Source organism: Malania oleifera, chromosome 5 (assembly GCF_029873635.1).
Source record: "Malania oleifera isolate guangnan ecotype guangnan chromosome 5, ASM2987363v1, whole genome shotgun sequence".
Taxonomy (NCBI): domain Eukaryota; kingdom Viridiplantae; phylum Streptophyta; class Magnoliopsida; order Santalales; family Ximeniaceae; genus Malania; species Malania oleifera.
Window position 1 is genome coordinate 65,207,964 of NC_080421.1, and position 23,012 is coordinate 65,230,975.

Sequence of the window (23,012 nt, forward strand, 5' to 3'; positions counted from 1 at the left end):
CCTAAATGAAGACCTTTCTTTTGATAATAGGCAAACTTTGAGTGGTTATAAGGTTTAGAGCTTTGGGAGGTTGGGTGATGTATTATTTTTAATGTGTTATCCAAAACGTAAACCTTTCAAATATTCTTTTAGTGCTTGGGCAGATATTTTGTTATTCAAATGTTTATTTCTATGTTTTAAAAAACAACAAATACACTAATATTAAGAAGGCCAAGGCTGCCACTGGTATAGCTTGTATGCCCATTAACTTCTTTGTGATTTCAACCTTCAATCACTATTATTTTCAAAGAGAAAACAAAGGAAGCAACTACCTCATCCATTTCTTGTGAAGAAATCATGGTAATAGATCTTCTTGCTCCTATTGTTGGGTGGCTCTTGACAAACCCTATGAAGGAGTAAAAATCCTTCGTGAGTAAAGCATACTTCTAAGGAAGCTATCTCCTTGGCTTACCTTAGCCAAGCAAGTAAATCATCTAAGGAATGTAGTTTAAAAGAAACCCTTATATCCTAACCTTATCATTAAGGTGTGTTATCTAGTCCCCTATAATTGAAAATTTGTGTGAAGAAAGAGAAGGATCTTATGGATAATTTGATTAATTTTAGACAACAGAAGACATGCTGACCATGAAAGGGTGACCAAAGTAAAGGGTATGAAGGTTGTGGATAATTCTTTGGTCAAAAATAGAAAGGTTGAAGGGGAGAGAGTCTATAATAAAAAAAAAAATGCATTTATTCCTAGCTATATTGATGGATGTGACATGTTATTAAACCTATTACTAATCTCCCTTCTTTTGTCAACCACATATCTTCTTTGACTAAGGTATGTAATCTTTTTAATGCATAATTGAGTTCTACATCATTACCTTCTTAACCATTGTAATTAAAAAGATGGAGGGGAAGACTCAGACGCCTTTTTTGACATAATTTAATCAAATTATGAGTTTGAGGTTACCTTAAACATCCTCTCTCCTAGAACATGCTATGTAGAGCCTTATTTTCAAGAAATTGAAATATGTATGCTAAGTCATCCTTTTGGGCATAGGGCTCTTGACAAAAATAGATAAGCTTATTAATCTTGTAAAGACACTAAAGGCAATCTTTTGATTTGCAATTGTATGTTTCCTTTTGTGTTAGTTCACTAGAGGCAACCAGAGATAAGGCCATTACAATTTCCAATCAAAAGGTTAGCTAGGGTTGAATCACATTAAATTAGGTGTATAAACCTTCAATTAGGGGGGGGGGGGGTGCATTCATAAGAGAATTGAATGACAAACTAGAGTAGTAAGGAGAGAAAAAAGTCCACCTTCTTCTTTGTATGTAGATTGGCAATCATGGATGAAGTTAAGGAATTTATCAATTGCATTTCCATTAAGGACATGTGATCATCCCTGATTTGATAAAAGTTTTGCATTAGCATTTTCTTGCAAAATGACCTAGAGCCAACTTAGGATATCCAATTGCTTGACCTTCATACCACTGATATACTCTAAGGTGGTTAAGGTCACATGCATTTTTGCTACTAAAATTCCTTCAAAGTGACCTAGTGCTAATGACCCTATTGTATTAACATGCTTCAAAGTGGTTTGGAGTGCTCATTCTCCTCTTATTGACCTGCTCTGAGGTGGTCTAAAGTGCATGGTTCTCCTCCTACCAAATTGGTTTAGGGTGTTGTAGAGTGTGAGGTTTTCATCCTATTGAGTTGGCCCAGAGGTAGTTCCAAGTGACTTGGGATATGTGGCTTTGCTGCAAGTAACCCTCTTTGAGGTGGGCAATTGTCCTCCTACCAATTTGGTCAAAGGTGATCTAGTTATGTAAACTTTAAGTGATCAAGTTGCCCATGTCTAGACATAGCCCCCAATAAATGCACCCCACTCCCCTCACTTGGGGATGCACCTTAGGTAGGAGGAGGAGTGACTTGGGTGTTGCCTATGGGTGAGATTAAATGGTCCTTGGTTTGTCTTGATTCTTGATATTGTGTTGCATATTTTTCTAGGCATCTCTCTCCTTCTTAGGGTAGGGCTATACAATGCTCCAAGCATTGATTCATTCTCTTAAGAATGAATAGACATCTTTGGGCTTCCTAGCACATGTCGTTTCAATGCATCCGTTTTTCACATGTTGAGTAGTTGGTCTATAATTGCACTTACCCCTTCCCCTTGTGAGGGGCATTTTTGGCAAGAAAATACTTTCATAATTTATATATACCCCAACCCTCTTCCTTTACCTAAAATTTGTTCTTACCTTTGGTTTTTTGTGAGAATTCCTATTTTCTTCTTAATGAAGCTTCCTTTGGGACCCTTCTCAAACGATATCTTCTAGATATTCTAGTTATCTTTCAACACTAGGGGTGATTGTAGTAAACAATTTTTGATAGGGTGGTGCTACCTTAAAATAAATTGAGTATGGGATTTTGTGCATAAGAATCATTCAATAATAGTAACTAATGGTTATTCAAAAATAAAATGGATAAATATGGAAATATCATAAGGAACAAAGCTAGACTAGTAGCTCAAATCAAGAAGAGGGAATTCATTTTGATGAAACCTTTACGCTTGTTGGTAGATTTGAGACAATTAGAATCTTACATTTGCATGCTACATGAATTTCAAATTGTTTTAAATGGATATAAAAAAGTGCTTTTTTGAATGGTTTTACAGAAGGAGAAATTTATACATGTCAACCCCTTGATTTGAATGTAAAAGCTACCTTGGGCATATGTATAAACTCAAAGAAATACTTATATGGATTGAAATAAGATCCTAGAGCTTGGTATGATAGAATAAGAAATTTCTTAATGTTTAATGAATTCCAAAAAGGAAATGTTACGAAACTCAATTTATAAAACCCAAAAATAATCAATTACTTGTTACTCAAATTTATGTTGATGACGCCATTTTGGTGTTATTGATGATAATTTATGCAAAAAATTTTCTAATTTGATGAAAAATGAATTTGAAATAAGTCCCATGAGATAATTGAATTATTTCCTTGGTTTACAAGTTAAATAATGCTCATAAGGAATTTACATCAACTAAGATAAATATGAAAAAGAACTTGGAAAGAAGTTTGCAATTGATAAATCCAAATCTTTTCACTACACCTATGAATACAAAAATCAAATTTGACTCAATTTAGAAAGAAAACAAAGTGGATCACAAGATTTATACAAGTATAATTGGATCCCTATCATATTTGACAACTAGAACACATGATATTATGTTCAATGTATGTTTGTGTGCTAGATTCAAATTGTATCCTAGTGAATGCCAACAAATTGGTATTAAAAGAATTTTGAGATATATTCTGGGAACTATTGATCTTGGATGATTTCATCCTAAGTTTTCCAAAATCAAGTTGTTTGGTTATTTTGATGCTGGCCCTGCTAGATCTAAAATAGATAACAAAAGCACTAGTTGAACATGACAATTTTTAAGCTTGTGCCTTGTAATTGGTTTAATAGAAAATAAAATTATGTGGCACTTAGCACATTAAGAGTAGAGTAAATTGTTATTGGTAGCTACTATGCTCGAATTCTATGGATGATTAACCAACTAAAAGACTATGGGGTTATTTATAAAAATGTCCCAATTATGTATGATAACTCCAGTACCATCTACTTGTCCAAAAATCCCAACAATTACCCTTGTACATTGACATTAGGCACCACTTCTTGAGGGAACATGTTGCAAATCAAAATATATCTCTTTAATATATGAACATTGAGGACCAACTAGCATATATCTTTACTAAAGCACTATATGAAGAGAAATTTGTCAAACTAAGAAAGGAACTGGGTATTTGTCTTGTTCACTAAAATAGATGTAGTTATGACGCACTTTGCTGCTTCAACCATTCACTCACCCAAACCTTAACCTCTACATTCATCTCATTCACATCTCTTAATCTTAATTTTGTACTTATCAATGGCTCCTTGAATAAGGAAGAAAAACATATGGGGCACTCCCTTGTTTCTCCTTTACCTCATTCCCAAATCCTTCACAGATCACACTTCAACTCACACTTATCCCCTTAGGCTGCAAATGATGTTAATAGAGAGGAACTATTCCAAACAACTAAGAAGACAAAGGCTATGTGGATGACAAAGTTCCACTATCTATTATGAAGGGATCAACACAAATTGGTACATCACCCTAGCAAAAAATCAAGAACCTCACAACCTTTTGCAAGCGAAAGAGTTTGACGCCAAGAAAAATCAATTTTGAATATTTTTCAAACAATAGTTTTTCTTTTTTTGAACTATTTAAGGCTCGAGGATGGACAAAAATGTGTTATTTGATCAATCCCATATATGAAAACTATGTTAGGATATTTCATTCAATCATAGAACAAAAAGGCGCCTTTGGTTTTACTATTCTTTGGTTATATATGTTAGTTGTTGACACATGGACATAGAGGCTTAACACTAGGAATAAAATCTACGGGGGAACCCAACTAGAAAAAAAGGCTATAAGAATAGTTTTTGGCTGAGAAGAGAGTTATCCATCATATAGTATGTAATTTCTTACTTCCCCAAGCTAGTTCTATGACCTTTGTCACTAATTTTAACTTATTATTTATGTGGGTTATCCATAAGAGGAAACTAATCAACCTTCCTATCTTAATGATGAATCACATGGTGGCTACAACAGAGAAAAGCTCTGCCTTCCTACCTTTCAACAATTTTCTATGCAAACTCTTTGTAGTCTTTTAAGTTCCCATTAAAAGAAATATTGTTGCCAAAATAAAAATAAAGATGTACACTGAACAATCTTTGATTGTCATGAAATTTTAGAAGATTGAAAGATATTGGATTAGAACCCCCTAAACCCTAGAAGGAAAGCTCTCAAATTGTTCTTCCTTTTCAACCTTTACTTCTATTTAAGCCAAGCTCACTCCTTGGATATAACATATTAATCATTTGGAAGATTTGGTAGTTAGTAATGTTTTTATAATATAGAAACTATTGAAGCAAAATGAGGAATACTTGTATTGGTGCAACCCTATCTCCTCTCTCGCAACGATTACCCCTAAGGCTCTTTTAGTTTTATTCCTCAAACTACGTACTCAAACAATTTTTTTTTATTTTGGTGTGTACCTCCCTATTTACTTTTTGATAATGTTAAAACGGGGGAGAAGTGGCTACATGCTTGCTACTTGCTACTTCTATGCTACACTTATGTGTTACTTCATATACTCTGTTGAACTTATAGGTCACGCCCGATTTTGATAATGAAAAATACCTGTTATATTTAATGTGTGTTTGAGGTTATGTGCAGGAACTCTAATTGACAGATCATAATGCACAAAGAGAGATTGAAGTTGAAGACCCAATTTCTATTGTATTGTATTTCATTTTTATGCAAGTGTCTGTAATAGTAAATAGGGATTGGTTTGTAATAATCACACACACATCATATGCATGATCTAATAAGTAAGCTCAAACCAAACTCAAACTAAAAAGGATAAGCTCAAGACCATACTTGGACCTTAGGGAACACCCTTCGGTTGACCTTCGGTCGACTCACACCGGATTTTTTCGGTGTCCTAAAGAAGGCCCAGAATGACTCAAGGACACTCACTCATGCATACACATGTTTGGTCATTTGAAATAGGCTGATTGTTGGCTGAAATAGGACTGAAATGCACTAAGTGTGCACACTCGATCGATCGACACTCTATGTACATTTTGCCCACGGTCGACTGACCAAGGATTGGGTCAACTAGTTGACCACAACCTGGTCGACCGAACTCTTGCAGTTCATTTGACCCCAGTTGACTGAACTCCCACAAAGTCAACTTTATTTACTTCTTGGTTGATCAAAAAGAAAATACATTGCAACGTCTTAGTTGACCGAGTTCCCACGTGTGGGAACTCAACGGTCTGGTCGACCGACCGGCTCAGTTCAAAATGGTCCCAGTCGACCAAACCTCGCAAAACTGGAAAATCACGTTTGGACATATAAGTTTGGTCGACCAAACTCATAGTTTATTTCACGCCCGATCGACCAAAACCCAAGAACTTGGGTTGACCGAACTTGTCCTGGTCGACCGGTGCTCTCAGGTTGGTCCAAATTTTTTTACCACGATTAACTTTGTTAAGTAGGGTTAATTCAATTAAATATTATTAAAACTTCTTTAATTATTCCACTTATGTCCTTAACGGTTATAGTTTTGGGGAAGTCTATAAATACTCCCTCATTTGGAATAATTAGGATGGGATTAACAATCTTAATTAGGAGAAATTCTTTGAAATTACCAAAATCTATAATACTCATTTTTTAGCCTCCAACATTTGTTCTTACCAGATCTTATTTCTTAAACATCCTTTGTAAGTTTGATTTGAGTGTTGATTGTGTTGTAGGTTTGCTCTCCTAAGTGTTGTGCTTGATTGATATAATTTTTATTTGAGAGCAAATCCTCAAGTAGTCTTAAGGGACTTTGTTAATAAGTCTCTCCTAAGAAGACTTTGTTGGAACTTCTGAGTATTGCACAATCATTGCAATATCTTAAGAAGTTTGTATTTGATTTGGTTGCAAAAATCTTTTTAAATCACTTTCAAATATCTAGTGTGGTTCATCTTGAGAAATCTTTGAGGAGATATTTGTTTATATGGTGAAAATCTTTGTTGCAATATTCATTGATTTATATCATTTTCCGAATACAAAGATTAAACTCTTTTTTGGAAACCAAACATATACATTACTTGAGCATCATACGATTGAGAAAATCTGCTAATTGAAATATCTATATTGTTTGACTGATATCTTTGTTTGAGCACTTTGATTGAACATCTTGTGATACAAAGAGTATATTGCTTGCACTCTCATGCACCGATTACATTGATAGCAAATATTTATTTTAGAACATATATTAAACCACATTGAGCTTACTTATTATATCATTTGGTGGTGTATGTGATTGCGCATAACTGGGTACATATCTGCTTTACATGAAAGCATAATCACTGTACCATTCCTATTGAGAAAATATTGTTGTATTTCCAGGAGTGGCCTGAGGGGTTGATAATCCATCCCGGTAAGGATTGTGTAAAGGATGGGGTCAGCCCTGTGAATTTGACCTAGGGCCTTCTCCGCCTCACAAGGAAAGTTTGTAAAGGTTGAGGTCAGCCCTGTTCTAATTGACCTGATTGTAATTGGTGCCGCTTCACCCGTTAAGTGAGCCTTTAGTGGAATCCTTGGGCTTGCGAGCTAGAGGTGGGGACGTAGGCACAGTTGGCTGAACCCCGATAACATATTGTGTGCTTGTTTATATTTATGCACTTTATATTTACTGCACATGTATGTTATGGTGTGAATGATGCACTTAATTTAAATTTCCACACATTACATTATTGGCGCATTTGGAATTACATATAAATACCCTAAGTTGTATTATACATGTATTTCATTTAATCTAGGAGATAAATTTTAAAATTCCAATTCACCCCCCTTTTGGGAATACACCAATTCCAACGCACTCGTGTACATGTTCTTATGTTTGTTGTATCCCTATGTACATTATATATATATATATATATATATATATATATGTATGTATGTATGTATGTATGAATGTATATGTGATTGAAACTTGCATAGGGTGAAAGGGAGCTAAGCACATAGTAAGGGGGAGCATACTAAGTGTTTCGTTGTTATCAAAAATGGGGAGAATGTTTGAGTTAAGTTTTGATGAGTGAAATTTTTTTTTGATAAGCATAGTTATTTATATATGTTTGATATATATTTTGTTATTTTTTGTCCCACTTTGGTAGAAAAGTTTCACATTGGTAGAAAATTTATTTTGAATTTTTTCTTTTTTTGACCCACATTGGTGAGAAGTGGTTTTTGGACTTGAGGTTGAAATTATATAAAAAGCTTAGCTCTTCATTTGTAAAACACACCTCAAAGTTGTACTTTGTCAAGAAGCAGTGTATTGATCGTTAGCATTCGAGGACGTAGGTAATTCTGTACCAAACCTCATTAAATTCTTGTCTTGTTTTTTTACTATCTTTTATTATTAGTTTTTGCATTGCTTTAGTTTGTTATATGTTCAATAGCATTAGTTGTAGTATTGGTGTTTGGCACAAGTGGGGTGCCTGACACAACCATTGGTATCAGAGCTAAGTTCAATAGTGTCGATACAGAGGTGTTCCTCTGTTAGGATCCTTGATTCCATATTTGATGCCTAAGAAAGACCTTGTCTAAGCGAGTACTCAGAGACCATTGCGGCTCAGTCATTCTCTAGAGGTTGGCCTGATCAAAGTGAAATTTCATAGGATAAAACAGAGTAGACACAGTTGGTACGTATTATTCATCCTAGGCCTTTTGCTTTGTTGGTTGCCATTGAATATATAGAAGATGACAGAAACTAGTGCAGCAGTAGAAGAAACTCTATCCACACGAACTCCAACCCCTTCGGCTTCAACATCATTGTCAAAGACGATAGCTAATGCTCAGTTTGAGGTGGAGAAATTTGATGGTACCAATAATTTTTGTATGTGGCAATGTGAGGTGATGAACATCCTGTATTAGCAAGAATTGGATATTGCTTTGGATGATAAACCAGTGGATATAGATGATAAAGATTGGGAAAAGATCAATTGTCAGACATGTGGTACGATCGTCTGTGTCTCGTTCAAAATAAGAAATATTGTGTTATGAAGGAGATATTTGCAAAGAAATTATGGAAGACATTGGAAGATACATTTATAACTAAGAGTCTGGAAAATCGGCTTTATTTGAAAAGAAATTGTTTTGCTTCTAGTATCAACCAGGTATTTCGATTAATGACTACATAAATGCTTTCAATAAAATTTTAGCCGATTTGTTAAATTTGGATGAAAAGGTGAAAGATGAGGATAAATCCATATTGTTACTGAACTCTCTCCCTAATGATTATGAACATCTGACCGCCGGTTTATTTTATGAGAAGATAAATTACTTTTAATGCTATTTGTACTGCATTGATTAGTATTGAATGCATAAAGAAGGATTAGAGGGTCCATAAGGAAACAGAGGAAGCAGTAACAATAAGGGGACATTCTCAGAGTTGTATGCCTGGAAAGAGGAGTAAATATCATGGGAGGAGTAAATCTCGTGGGAGACCTGCTAAAGATGAATGTACCTTTTTTCAAGAGAAAGGACATTGGAAGAAGGATTGCCCTAAATTATAGCAAAAGAATAAGAGTAAAGTACATTTTAATGCCAATATAGCCAATGATGATGGTTTTCGTCAGATTATTTTAGTGAGTGGATTTTGGATTCTGGTTTTTCCCATCACATGTGTCCCAATAGGGAATGGTTTTCTAATTTTGAAGAATTAGATGGTGGGGTTGTTTTTATGGGAAATGATAATACTTGTAAAACAACTGGAATAGGATCAATACAGTTGAAATGTCAAGATGGAACTATTAAGACCTTGACTGATGTTAGGTATGTTCCAAGCCTAAAGAAGAATCTGATTTCATTGGGTGCCTTAGAATCTAAAGGGTTCACTATCACTTTGAAAGATGGAACCTTAACGATTAAATCAGGTGCGCTAGTGGTGATGAAAGGAATAAGGAAAAATAACTTATATTATTTACAAGGTAATACAATTATTGGCTCAACAGCTGTTATTTTTGATAAAAATGTAGGTTTAGATACAATCAGGTTATGGCATATGCGATTGGCACATGTCGGAGAAAAATCTTTGCAACAAATTAGCTAAGCGAGGTTTGTTGAAGGGTGCAAAGGTGTGCAAACTTGAATTTTGTGAGCATTGCATTCTAGGAAAAGAGACTAGAGTGAAATTTGGAACTGCAATCCACTAGACTGAAGGTAGTTTAGACTACATCCATAGAGATGTATGGGGCCCCACAAAAACGACTTTATTGGGTGGTATGCATTATTTTGTCACTTTTGCTGATGATTTTTCTAGAAGAGTTTGGGTGTATTCTATGAAGCATAAAAATGAAGTGTGTGATATTTTCCTTAAGTGGAAAAAATTAGTTGAAACTTAAACTGGTAGAAAGATTAAATGGCTAAAATCAGATAATGGTGGTGAATATAGGAGTGACCCGTTTACAAAGGTTTGTGTTGACTTTTTGAGTCCGAACTCTGTTTTGATGTTAAAAAATCACTAGTATCTTATATGTGTACTTAGTATATGAATAAGTTTAAAATTCAGCACACATAAGATTAAAGGGACTTGGAAGCCATGAAGCGCAAAAAGCTCGTATCGCATACTTGGCATATTCCATGGATCAAAAGAGTAAGAAAGAAGATATATATTTTATCTTGTAAAAGCATTTAGTTTTATATTTTGGTTTGTAATAACTGCATCATGCATGATAAGAATTATATGCTCAAAGATCATAGATTGACCTTAGGGATCGGTCGATCGACGTCGAATTTTTGGAGTTAATTCTAAAAAAGACCATAGAATGACTATAGGAATCCCTCAAGCAATTAGGCTAATAACTCACATTTATAGGGATTTAACTTAGGTCTTTATTTAGGCCAAATTTGGTTTGTGGACAAATTCAGTCGACCAAACCTATGTAGTGTAAAATGCCTTAGTCGACTGAACTGGGTGGAAGTCAACAGCTTGACTTCACTCGGTCGACTGTATCTTTTTGAATATAACTTCTTTAGTCAACCGAACTCACATGTGTCTGACCCCTAACAACTTAGTCGACTGAACCTCTAGTTCATTTATAATTGAGTCGACCGAACCATATGAATAGCAGACTGAACTTAAAATATAGTCGATCGAACCTCGAACGCTTTCAAAATCGCCTTGATTCAGTCGACTATATCTGTAGTTCAAAAGTGCCTCGGTCGATCGAACTTGGTAATTGGGTCGACCAAACTTAAAATATAGTTGACCGAAACTCTCGAGTTGCCATATTTTTTAATCGTGGTAACTATGGTTAATTAAGGTTATTTTGGGTCAAACTTTAATTTAACAATTTCAAAACACCTAATAGGTCCCCAACGGTCAGATTTCAATCCAACTCTACATATACCCCCTCATTATACATAATTAGCAAGATGATTAGTGAGAAAATTCTCTCAAATTTTTGAATCTTATTTTCATCTTCCAAGCTTAATTTTTGATCCTCTCTTTGTTATTACTTTGAAAATCATTTCTCAAAGAGAGTGTTTTATTCATCTTGGGCATTTGTTTAACAAATCAAAAATTTATTTACTCTCATATTGCATTTATTTTTAACATCCTATTTTGAGAATATCACTCAAGTTTCTCCCACATTATCTCTGGCAAATATTTTTTGGTGGAGAAATATATTCTTAGCTTGTGAAACTTGCACATCCATTGCAAGATTCAAAGGCTCACTTGCTTGTTTTTATGAAAACATTTTTTTGAGCCAAAAACCCTAATATCTATTGTGCTTGATATTTGAAAAATCTTATTGAGATAATGTTTAAGGTTGTAGAGTATCTTTGAGTATTCATATTGTGATCATACCATCTGATTCAAAGATCTCACTCACTCACACATATACATATAGATGCACATATTATTGTGAGTTAATACATTGTTTGACCAATCTCACTTGAGCATAAATCTTTATCATATGTGAGTGTATTTATTTTGCTTTAATTGTTGTACATCATCTGCTTGTATTAGAAGCACTGTATTTGTACACAAATTTGATATTACTTGCTGTATTCCCGACGTGTGGTCGGAAGAGGGAGACTAGCCCTGTAAATAGTCCTGGACTAGTTCAGATCCGGTTAGGAGAACTAGGTGCACCATCATGGTAAGGTATTAGAAATGGTGCCGCTCCACCCGTTAAGTGAGCATTAGCAGAATTCTTGGGCTTGAGAACTGGGGCAGGGATGTAAGCAATATTTGCTGAACCCCAATAACATACCATGTGTCTACTATTAATTTCTAGCACTTTATATTTCTACACTTGTATGTTATATTCGATATATTGTGAATGTTGCACGTGATTTAATTTTTGCATATTATTCTAATTTGAAAAATTGGTATATGCTTAGAAAGACCCTAGGTTGTGTATTATTGATATCTGGTTTAACCTAGGCATAAATTTTTAAATATCTAATTCACCCAACTCTTGGGAATACACCAATTCCAACAGTTTGTCAGGATGAAGGTATTGCTCGACACTTCATAGTTAAAGATACACCACAGCAAAATGGGGTGGTAGAGTGCATGAATCGGACTTTGCTGGAGAAAGTTCGATATATGCTGTCTAATGCTGGTTTAGATAAAAGGTTTTGGGTTGAGGTTGTTAGATATGCATGTCATCTCATCAACCGTCAACCATCATCTGCAATAAGGGGAAGAACACCCCATGAGGTATGGTATAGAAAGCTTGCTAGTGATTACGATTCTTTACATGTATTTGGTACTATGACTTATTATTATGTTAAAGAATCTAAGTTAGGTCCAAGAGCCAAGAAAGCAATATTCTTAAGGATAAGTGCAGAAGTCAAAAGATATCGTCTTTGATGTCTAGAGATGAAAAAAATGATTTTAAGTAGGGATGTGACTTTTGATGAACTTGCGATGATGAAGAAAACAATATGCAAGGAGTAACCAATTGAAGAAAAGACCAGTATACTCAACAACAGGTGGAGGTTGAGACAATTTTGGGAAACCCAGTGAGAAATGAGACTACACAAGGTAAATCTCCAGTTACGGTGGGGAATAGTGTACAAGAAGAGGATATTTCAATTTGAGAATCTTCACAGCAACAAGAATCAATTGTTTCTTAGAGGCCAAGACGAGAAATTCGAAAACCTGCTCGGTATACTGATATGGTGGCCTATGCACTTCTAGTTGTGGATGATAATATTTCTTGCACTTTCAAAGAAGCAATGAGGAACTCTGAATCAGACAAGTGGAAAAGAGTGATGGATGAAGAAATGCAGTCTCTTCATTAGAAGCAGACTTGGGAGCTAGCCCAGCTACCCAAGGGTAAGAAAGCAATTGGTTGCAAATGGGTTTATGTAAAGAAAGAAGGATTTCTAGATGCAAATAATGTTCACTTCAAAGGTAGATTGGTAGCTAAGGGCTACGCACAGAAGGAAGACATTGATTATAATGAGGCATTTTCTCCAGTTGTTAAACATTCTTCCATTCGATTTTTTTTGGCTTTGGTAGCACACTTTTGATCTTGAACTAGCTCAGTTCAATGTAAAAACTGCATTTTTACATGGTGATTTGGAAGAGAAAACCTATATGACTTAGCCAGATGGATTTCAGGTTGCTAGAAAAGAAAATTGGGTATATAAACTTGGGAAATCGTTGTATGATTTAAAACAGTCTCCAAGATAGTGGTACAAACAATTTCATCAGTTTATGATGGGTCACAAGTACATCAGAAATAAACATGATCATTGTATTTATTTTCATAGACTACAAAATGGATCTTTTATATATTTACTCTTGTATGTTGATGATATATTGATAGCTTCAGAGAACAGGGAAGAATCAACAAGTTGAAAAGTTTGTTAAATCAAGAGTTTGAGATGAAAGATCTTGGTGAAGCAAAAAAGATACTCGACATGGAGATTCACAGAGACAAAATGAGAAGAAAAGTTAGTTTGTCTTAGAAATAGTATTTGAAGAAGGTAGTACAAAGTTTTGGCATGTCTGAGCATTCAAAACAAGTAAGTAATCCTCTTGCTCCTTATTTCAAACTTAGTGTAGCTTTATCTCCTAAATCAGACGAGGAATGGAAGTATATGTCACAGGTTCCTTATGTAAGTTATGTTGGTAGTTTGATGTATGCAATGGTTTGTACTAGACCTGATATTTCACAAGCTGTTAGTATGGTGAGTAGGTATACGCATGATCCGGGTAAAGGACATTGGCAAGCTGTGAAATAGATTTTGAGATATATTATGAATACGATTGATGTTGGTATAGTATTTGAGAAAAATAATACTATTGTTCAACGAGTTGTTGGATATGTGGATTCTGATTTTGCAAGAGATCTGGATAAACATCGATCAACTACTGGATATGTTTTTACATTTGCTAATGGTCCAGTGAATTGGAGGTCTACCTCACAGTCTACCATTTCCTTGTCTACAACAGAAGCAGAGTATATGGCAGCTTCAGAGGCTATTAAGGAAGCTATTTGGTTGCAAGGTTCACTTGAAAATTTGGGAGTTGTTCAGAAGCACATTATTGTATTCTGTGATAGCTAGAGTGCTATTCATTTGGAAAAACCCAAATCTACCATGCACAAATGAAGCACATCGACGTTTGGTTTAATTTTATATAGGATATTATTGATGGAGGTAAGATACTTCTTCAGAAGATTGCTACAGTTAAAAATCCCGCAGATATGTTAACCAAGATTGTGACAACAATCAAGTTTAAACATAGTTTGGACTTAATCAATATCCTGTAAGTCTGAATATTTTGGAAGGCGCCGATGATGTGGAACTCCAGAGAATGTTGGTGACTGAAAAATTTGTTGAATTTATCATGAAGGTGGAGTTTGTTGTTTTTTGTCCCACATTGGTAGAAAAGTTATTTTGATTTTTTTCTTTGTTTGTCCCACATTGATGAGAAGTGTTTTTTGGACTTGATGTTGAAGCTATATAAAGAGTTCAACTCTCCATTTGTAGAGCATACCTCAAAGTTGTACTTTGTCAAGAAGTAATGGATTGATCGTCAGCACTCGAGGATGTAGGTAATTCTGTACCGAACCTCATTAAATTCTTGTCTTGTTTTTTTACTCTCTTTTATTATTAGTTTCTGAATTACTTTAGTTTTTTTTTATATTCAATAGCATTAGTTGTAGTATTGGTATTTGGTACAAGTGGGGTGCCCGGCACAACATATTTATATAGTGCTCTAACCTTGTGATAAATGCAGATGAGTTTAAAGAAACATTTCTAGATGCATTTACAAATTAAAAGATGGATGCATTTGTAGATGTATTTACAGATGCATTGCAACCTAACATCCATTCTAAGAGGCAATAATCAACTCACTAAACTATTGGAATTTAAATTATTTCCTGTATTGTCTATGTTAATTGAAATATTTAATAGATGCTCCTGCTTCTTTACAAGCACTCTTAACACTCAAAGTTTGAATTTAGAAATTGAGGAAGATATGACAATAATAAAAACAACAAAAACAACAACAAGCCTTTAGTCCCACTAGGCGGGGTCGACTACATGATATCTTTTTCTCTAATTCACTTGATCGATAAAATTTTCCTCTACTAGATTATGGGTTATTAAATCCTTTCCCACTGCCTCATAATAAGTTATTTTAGGCCTACCCCTATCCATTTTCATGCTAGAAACAATAACTTGCTCCTCCTCATAGGTGCTTTACTAGGCATGCATTTCCAATGCCCAAACATCTAAGTCGCCCCTCCCTTATCTTGTATTTGACTGGTGCTATGCCTAAATTATTGCATATATTCTTGTTCCATAGTTTATATTTTAATGTTATACCACTCATCCACCTTACATTTGCATTTTGGAAACTTTAACTTTTTGTACTTGCCCAACATTCTAAACCATTAAGCATAGTTGACCTCATAGTTGTCTTATACAACTTTTCTTCGAATTTTATGGGTATCCTATGATCACACAACATGTGTGATGCACTTTTCCATTTTATCATTTCCCCTTATGCTTATATAATAGATATAAGATATAGAAATCTATTAGTGTTAATAATTTCTTAATTTTAAAGTTTAATTGTATTTTTTTTGTTATTCGTTGCATAACTGAAATTACATTTCATATATGCTATCTTATTCCTATTTATCCTAAAATCCAGTTCTCCAAATTTCTAACTTAGATTCTACTTTACTCTAACTTTCATCAATCAACATAATGTCATTTACAAACAACACACACCAAGAGGTCTCATTTTGGATATTCCTAGTAAGTTCATCATTCGCTAAAGTAAAAAGACAAAGACTCAAAGCAGAACCTTGATGTACACCTATTATGATTGGAATGTTTCTAGATCCCCCTCTTACAATTCAAATACTAGTCACTACTCTATCATACATATCCTTAATGATCTCATTATATCTACTCTAACCCCTTTCTTTTCTAAGTCGCACCAAAGAACTTCCCTACATACTCTATCATATAGTTTCTCTAGGTCAATAAAAACCATATATAAGCCCCTCTTCTTTTCCCTAAACTTTTCCATTAATATTTTTAAAAGATACATAACTTTTATTGTTGATCTCCTAGGCATAAATCCAAACTGATTCTCTAAAATCCTCATTTTCCTTATTATTTATTCAATTACCCTTACCATAACTTCATTGTATGAGTTATAATCTTAATTCCATAATAGTTATTACAATTTTGAATATCGCCTTTCTTTTTGTATAAAGGTATTAACATACTTTTCCTCCGTTCTTCCGGAGTTTTCTTGGTTTTTATAATAATGTTGAGAAGATCAATTAACCAAATATTTCCTTTATCCCCTTAAATATATCCAAACTTTAATTGGTATGCTATCTGGTCTTATAGATTTCTCATTTTTCATCTTTTTTAATGCTATCTTAATTTTGAGGACTCTAATTTTGCGAGTAAATCTTCTATTTATAATATTCTACTCATTTTTCACTTCCAAGTTCAATATCTTATTTTAATTTTCATTAAACAACTAATCAAACTATCTTCACCGCCTCTATTTTAAGTCTTCTCCTCTAGTTAAGACATTATCATCCTCATCCTTTATACATTTTAGATAATCTAAATATTTGCATTTCCTCTCTCTAGCTCTACCATGTTTACAAATTTCTCGTTCTCCTTCTTTTGTATCTAGTATAGTATATAAAGTAGCATAAGCTCTATGTCTAAATGCACTAATAGTCTAGTATATAAAGTGTCATAAGGAAGATATGAGAACAAGTACAATTTTTCATACCTAGCTGGAAATCAAAGCTCATACTATTTGCATCGATTTTCATGAATATTGGACATTAATTGCTAAGTCAAAGGTGTTGCATGAAGAGGAACTTGATGACATCTATTAATACAAAGCATGACCAACATTAATGGGTGGATCAAATTGCACCATTTTGAGGATTCTGACGTAGGCGCACTCTTGTGTTTACTGTCTATTGTGTTTGCAATTCTAATTTAAAGGTTGCTGAAATTGTATTTTTCCTAATAGGTTGAGACCTAGTTAAAGGATCTCTTTAGTCTCACAGATTTTGATACTTAGACTCTGTCTGTGAGCTAGAAATGACCTCAGAAGTTTGTTTTACGTATTCGTCAAATGGGTGTAAACTTGGTGGAACTATGGTGTCCTAAATGTTGCAACACTAACTTTGGCCAAAGATCCATGTTGAGTTAAGGCTGTGTTGACCTTAATGCTAAGGCAAATTTTGTTGATGGTTGTCTAAAAATGGTAGGATGAGTGTGTTGGCTTTTGTACTATTGAATGTATTACTAGAAAGCTTAAACTAGTTAGTTTTAGAAGTTGATGTAGGTCAAGTGACCGAACCACTATAAATATTGTGTGTTACTTTATTTCTTTCTCTATTTTATGCCTTGATCATATGCTTCAATTTCACTATCTTGTTAATTGGTTTAATACATGCCTAATCTATATAAGGTTTTGTAATTTTTGAAGTTAACTTTTGATGATTGACAAAAATTGGTTGTTGAACATGTCCGCATTTGATAATGTATTAGCATGCACTTACTGATGCACTAACAGAATCACTTATAAAATGCATGCATAGAATTTTAACAGACTCATTTACAAGTGCATTCACTTACTTATTTGCAGGCTCATTTATAGATGCACTTATAGACATACTATAAATTATAGTCGAGATCATTACATTTCTTAGTCAACTTATTGAGCTAATAACATTTGAATTGTTGCCTATTTTATTAATTGATATCTTAGACAGATTGTTGACTCCCCTTACTAAATATTTTTATGTTCAAACTTGAATGATAGAATCAAGAAAATATATCTCAAATAGCTAGAAGTTTATATCTTTAGCCAAAAAGCAACATTTACTGTCATGTGCATATATCCTCATGAATGATCAAGCATTTACTGCTATATCCAAAAGAATTAAGTTTAGACAAACTATTCCTTAACGTTAGTATATATCAACTTACCAACAAGACCAAAGATGAAACACATAAGAGGAGTTGAATTGCACACAAAAGTTCACATTACCATATTTTTAAACTCAGTTATATTGTTGTAATTCTAATTGTATAGCATTTAACTATACATTCTACCTAATAAGTTGAGCTTTATATGAAGACTCTCCATTCTCACAAATTTTGGAAAGTCACATTGTGTGTGCAAGCTAGAAAGACTTTAGAGGTGTCTTTTGTTTATGTTCTTTATTTGGGTGTAATCCTAGTGGAATATGTATGTCTTAGAGTGCTATGACATTGTTTATTTGGCTATAATCTCACTGTGAAAAGTGTGTCCAAGAGTGCTACAACACTATTTTGTATAGGTGTAATCCAGGTTGGATGGGTGTGTCCCAAAGTGCTGCAACTTTGTGATTGGCCAAAGGGTTATGTAATTGGGGTTATGTTGACCCCAGAGTGCTTTTTGTCCTTGGTTAGACACATGGATAGTTAGTGGCTATCCAAAAACGTTAGGACCATGTTCTAGTAATCACAATACTTAAGGTATTAGTGAAAATATTAAACTAGTTAGTTTGGGGAGTGGACAAATTTCAGGCGACCGAACCACTATAAATCTTGTCTGCCACTTTTATCTATTCTTTAGATTGTGTGGTTGCGTATTTTATGCTAATTATTTTTGGTTAACCAATTTTGTGGTTGGGTAGATTGAATATTTCACAGAGTATCTTATTAGACACATTTCATCTAAAAGAAATAGATAAGTTTCATACACATTATATAATTTGCAATAAAAAGTGGAAGTTTTAAAATCAGCCAATTCACCAACTTCTTGGGTGCCTAGCTTGACTAATAATTGGTATCAAAGTAAGGCTCTCATGCTTACTATTTGTTTGGTAGGTCCAACTACACTTATTGAAAGGCATGAATGAAAACCTACACCTAGTCAATTTATGTAGGTTTTCAGAAAAATATCCTAAAAAGACCAAGGATTCCTATGAAAATTGAGAATGATAACTTATTTCCAAAGTTTGAGGACAAATGGAATGAGATCGATGAGGGACACATTCAATTAAATTCAAAATAATTTGATATTTTATGATGCACTCTAACATAGGATAAGTATAAGAATGTCTTAGGCTATAAATCAATGAAAGAAATATAGGATAGGGTAGAAGTACTACACAAAGGAACCAACTAGGTTAAAGAGTCAAAAGTAAATATGCTCATGAGCGAGTATAAAATGTTTAGAATGAAAGGTGAAATTGCTTTACAAATATCATTAACCTAAAGAAGGGACTTGGTAAGATCTTTTCTACTAGTGACATGGTTAAAAAGATGATAAGGTCTTTACCAATGAAATGGGAAGAAAATATTGTTACTATAAAAAACATAAAGGACTTAAATTATTTATCTATAGACAAATTAATTGGTTCAATGATTACTAATGAGATGTCTATGAATATCATTAACATTTCATTTGTTGGAAAAGAAGAGCATAACTCCCAAAGCGGTAGAATTGTGTGAATGTTTTGAAGATGAAAGTGATGAAGAGTTGATTAGAAACATGGTTAGTTGTTTCAAACACAAAGAAATCAAAGGAAAATTCCTTAAAAAATCCTACAAGACAATAATATTAGAGTGGAAAACAAATGCTAGAAATGTAAGAAGTAAGGACAATTTAGATTTGAGTGTCCATTTTATGATTTCCACTTAGAGTGAATTAGAAGCATAAAACACTGATAATGAAAGAATTCTAGAAGAGACTGCAAACCTATCCCTTATGGAAAACATAAAAGAAAACCAAGAGGTAATTGATAATTCTCCTCTAACTATTGATGATAACTTTGATGGTCTATAAGACTTATGTCAAAAATATCTCAAGTTCAAACAAAGGAATTTCAAATTAAAGACTAAAAATTTCAAATTGAAAGAAGTTAATTAAAAGGAACTTGGAAGCTTTGAAACTCAAAAAGCATAGCTTCAAGCCAAAAATTAAATGTTGAAAAATATATAGCAAAACTGTGAATCAAATTGATGAGCTAATGTTTGAAAATAAGTTGCTTGTGAAAAAGGCTAATTTTCTAGAAAGAGAGTGAATCTCAAGTAGATGAACTTGCAAATGAAAAGATACGTTGGAAAAGAAAATTGAGATTTTAAGTGTTGGAAGTGATGAGCTAGAAAATTAGGTTATTGATTTGCAATATAGTCTTGAAAGTTTGTTTGTTGAACCATGTGCATAAAGACCTTTGAAAATCTATGAGATTGGTTCATTCTCAAAACATCCAAATATAGTTTCCCCAAAAAGAAATATTTTTCAATAAAATTTTCATCTCCTACTAGATGTAATTTTTATAGGAAAAATAGGCACCTTGAAAATAATTGCTTCGAAAAATAGCATATATTTGGCAAAGGCAAAAAAAAAAAAAAGGGGTTCAAAAGAATTAATATTGTAATGAATATGGAACCAATCTTTATTGGTTGTCAAGCTAGATAGTTTTTATTTTTATTTTTATTTTTATTTTTATTTTTGTAAATAAGTAGACAAGGGGATTATAAGTGGTTCCTACATAGTGCATGTTCAAGGCACATAATTAAAGACAAGTCCAAGTTCTAGTCTGTTCAACTCAGAGAATGTGGGTATGTGACCTTCAGTGACGACAATAAAGGTAAAATCATTGGTGAAGGTTCTATTGGTAATAAATTATGTGTGTTGATTGAAATTATTTTGTTAGTTGAAGGACTTAAACATGATTTGCTAAGCATTAGTCGGTTGTGCAATAAGGGTAACTTATATCCTTTACTAAAACAACAAGTGTGGTACACGATGATGGTACCTTGTTAGTTGATACACCTAAAGAAAATTTACATCATTAATTTGACTAAATGATGCAAGGATAAGTGCTTATTCAAAACCGCTATAACTATAGAGTGCTACTCTTACCTCTCCCGTTGGCCTAAAATGGCTTTTCAATCTTGTTTTGATGATAACAAATAAAGGATGATTTAATATGTGTGTTTAAGTGATGATGTTTCAAGTTTACTTATAAACCAAGTTCAAACTAAAGAAATGCAAATGAAAAGTTCAAAGCTTACTTGGGACTCTAAAGCTACATATTCAAAGACATCCAAAGAAGCTCAAGCAATACCAAAAAGATCAGAGAATGTGGAAACTTAAAAGCTGACTCAAAGCTTAAGTCAAAGAGGACACAAAGCAAATATATCGTGGAAGACTTGAAGACTAGAGTTTTAGGCTTTAAGAACATTGATGTAAGTACTTCATGTTTAAATATCTTATGAAAATATGTTGAAAGCTCTTTAAGAGTAATTATGGACTTAGAGACCTTATTTCAAACCTTGAAAAATGTTTTATGAGTAATGAAAGCAAGAGAGCAAAAAGAATTTTGAAAACTAAAATATAAAACTAGAAAATGGTTTGTTCAGATGACTGAGGCATACTGCCAGAAGATTGGAGAGTCACTTCAAAAGACTAAAGATTTTGTTCAGTCTACTAAAAAATTTCTTTAGAAGATTGAAGAATTAGTTCAGTCTGTTGAAGATTTTCCTGAAGGAAAACAGAAGAGGCAGTACACCCTTAGTTCAATCATCTGACCCTGTGTCCAAACTAGATTTTTCTGAGTTTTAAGGTACTTCAAAAGACTGAACCCGACACTTTAGTCTACTGAACACTGTTAATGACTAATTTTTTTTTTTAAATGTTTTAAAATCCAAATAAAGGTTTCTTGTGCCCCAAAATTTATGAAAACTTGGGAAATACTCCAAGTAATCTTGGGCAACACGAAATAACTTTTGAAAACCTATAAATACATGATTTTAGCAAATTAAACTTACTAAGAAATTGAAAAATTTGTTTATAAGCTAAAAGCCATCTTGGTCTCTAAAAGCTCTCTCTTGCTCTCATTGTTGCAATACTGATTTTTTGAAATTCTGAAGTGCTGAAGCAATCTTCTCTGATCTCTATACTTCTGAGTTTCTAATTCTCATCTAGAAAAGATCTCGGTGATAAATTCTCTTGAGCTTCAATCTTATTTCAATTTGATATTTGAATATTGAAGTATATAGTGTTTGAAATTGTACTAATCTGCTTTTGTGAGAGTGCTATTATATGTATAGATTATTTCTTATATTCTTGTAGCGTATTGACAATTCCAGGTTGTTAGATCGTTGGACCGAGCATGGGGTATCGCTTGGAGAGGCGTTGTTCTAGCCTATTGAAGGAGTCACCGATGGTAGGGTATCGCTTGGCGAGGTGTTGCTATAGCCTATTGAAGGAGTTACTGAGCGTGGGGTATTGCTTGTAACAGTTTGTTCAACCTGGAAAGGAATGGTATAGTGGAATCCTTAGGTGGTATTGGCCTAAGGCAAGGACGTAGGCTGGGGATAAGCCGAACCTCATAAAAAATGTGGTGTCACTCTCTTTCCTTACTCTCTTTAAATTCCAGCATATATTAACTGCGTGGTTGAATTTAATTTTTGATCACATACACTACGTAGATTGGATATTAAATAAACTAAAGATTAATTTGATTTTGGGATGTTCGGAAACCGAAAGGAAGTACGTTAGTTGATCAATACAAATTACAGAAACCGTAAGGGAGTACGTTAATTGGTTAACACCCAAGACTCATTAACTGAAAGTTTATTTAAAGTCCAAGTTCTTGGAAGGAGTGTTGGATTTCATATTGTGCATCATATTGAGAAATCAAATCCATCCATACAGGGCTTACATATATTTACAGGGCTACAAACAAGAAAATATCTTCAGTTCTTGCAAAAACTGAGAATTTCCAAGAAGTTGCATATTATATCTTGGTTTGGTATCTTTGGTTGTTTACTTTAAAGTTGTTGATTGGTTTTTGGTTGATTGAGTTTTGATTACTTGTGTTGTGT

General features: G+C 33.7%; 1 protein-coding gene across 1 annotated transcript in view; it reads right to left on the reverse strand.

Annotated features, from left to right (window-relative positions):
* Nucleotides 1-23,012, reverse strand: part of LOC131155564 (linoleate 9S-lipoxygenase 6-like) — a 102,721-nt gene that overhangs the window by 7,644 nt on the left and 72,065 nt on the right. The gene's annotated exons all lie outside the window — the stretch shown is intronic.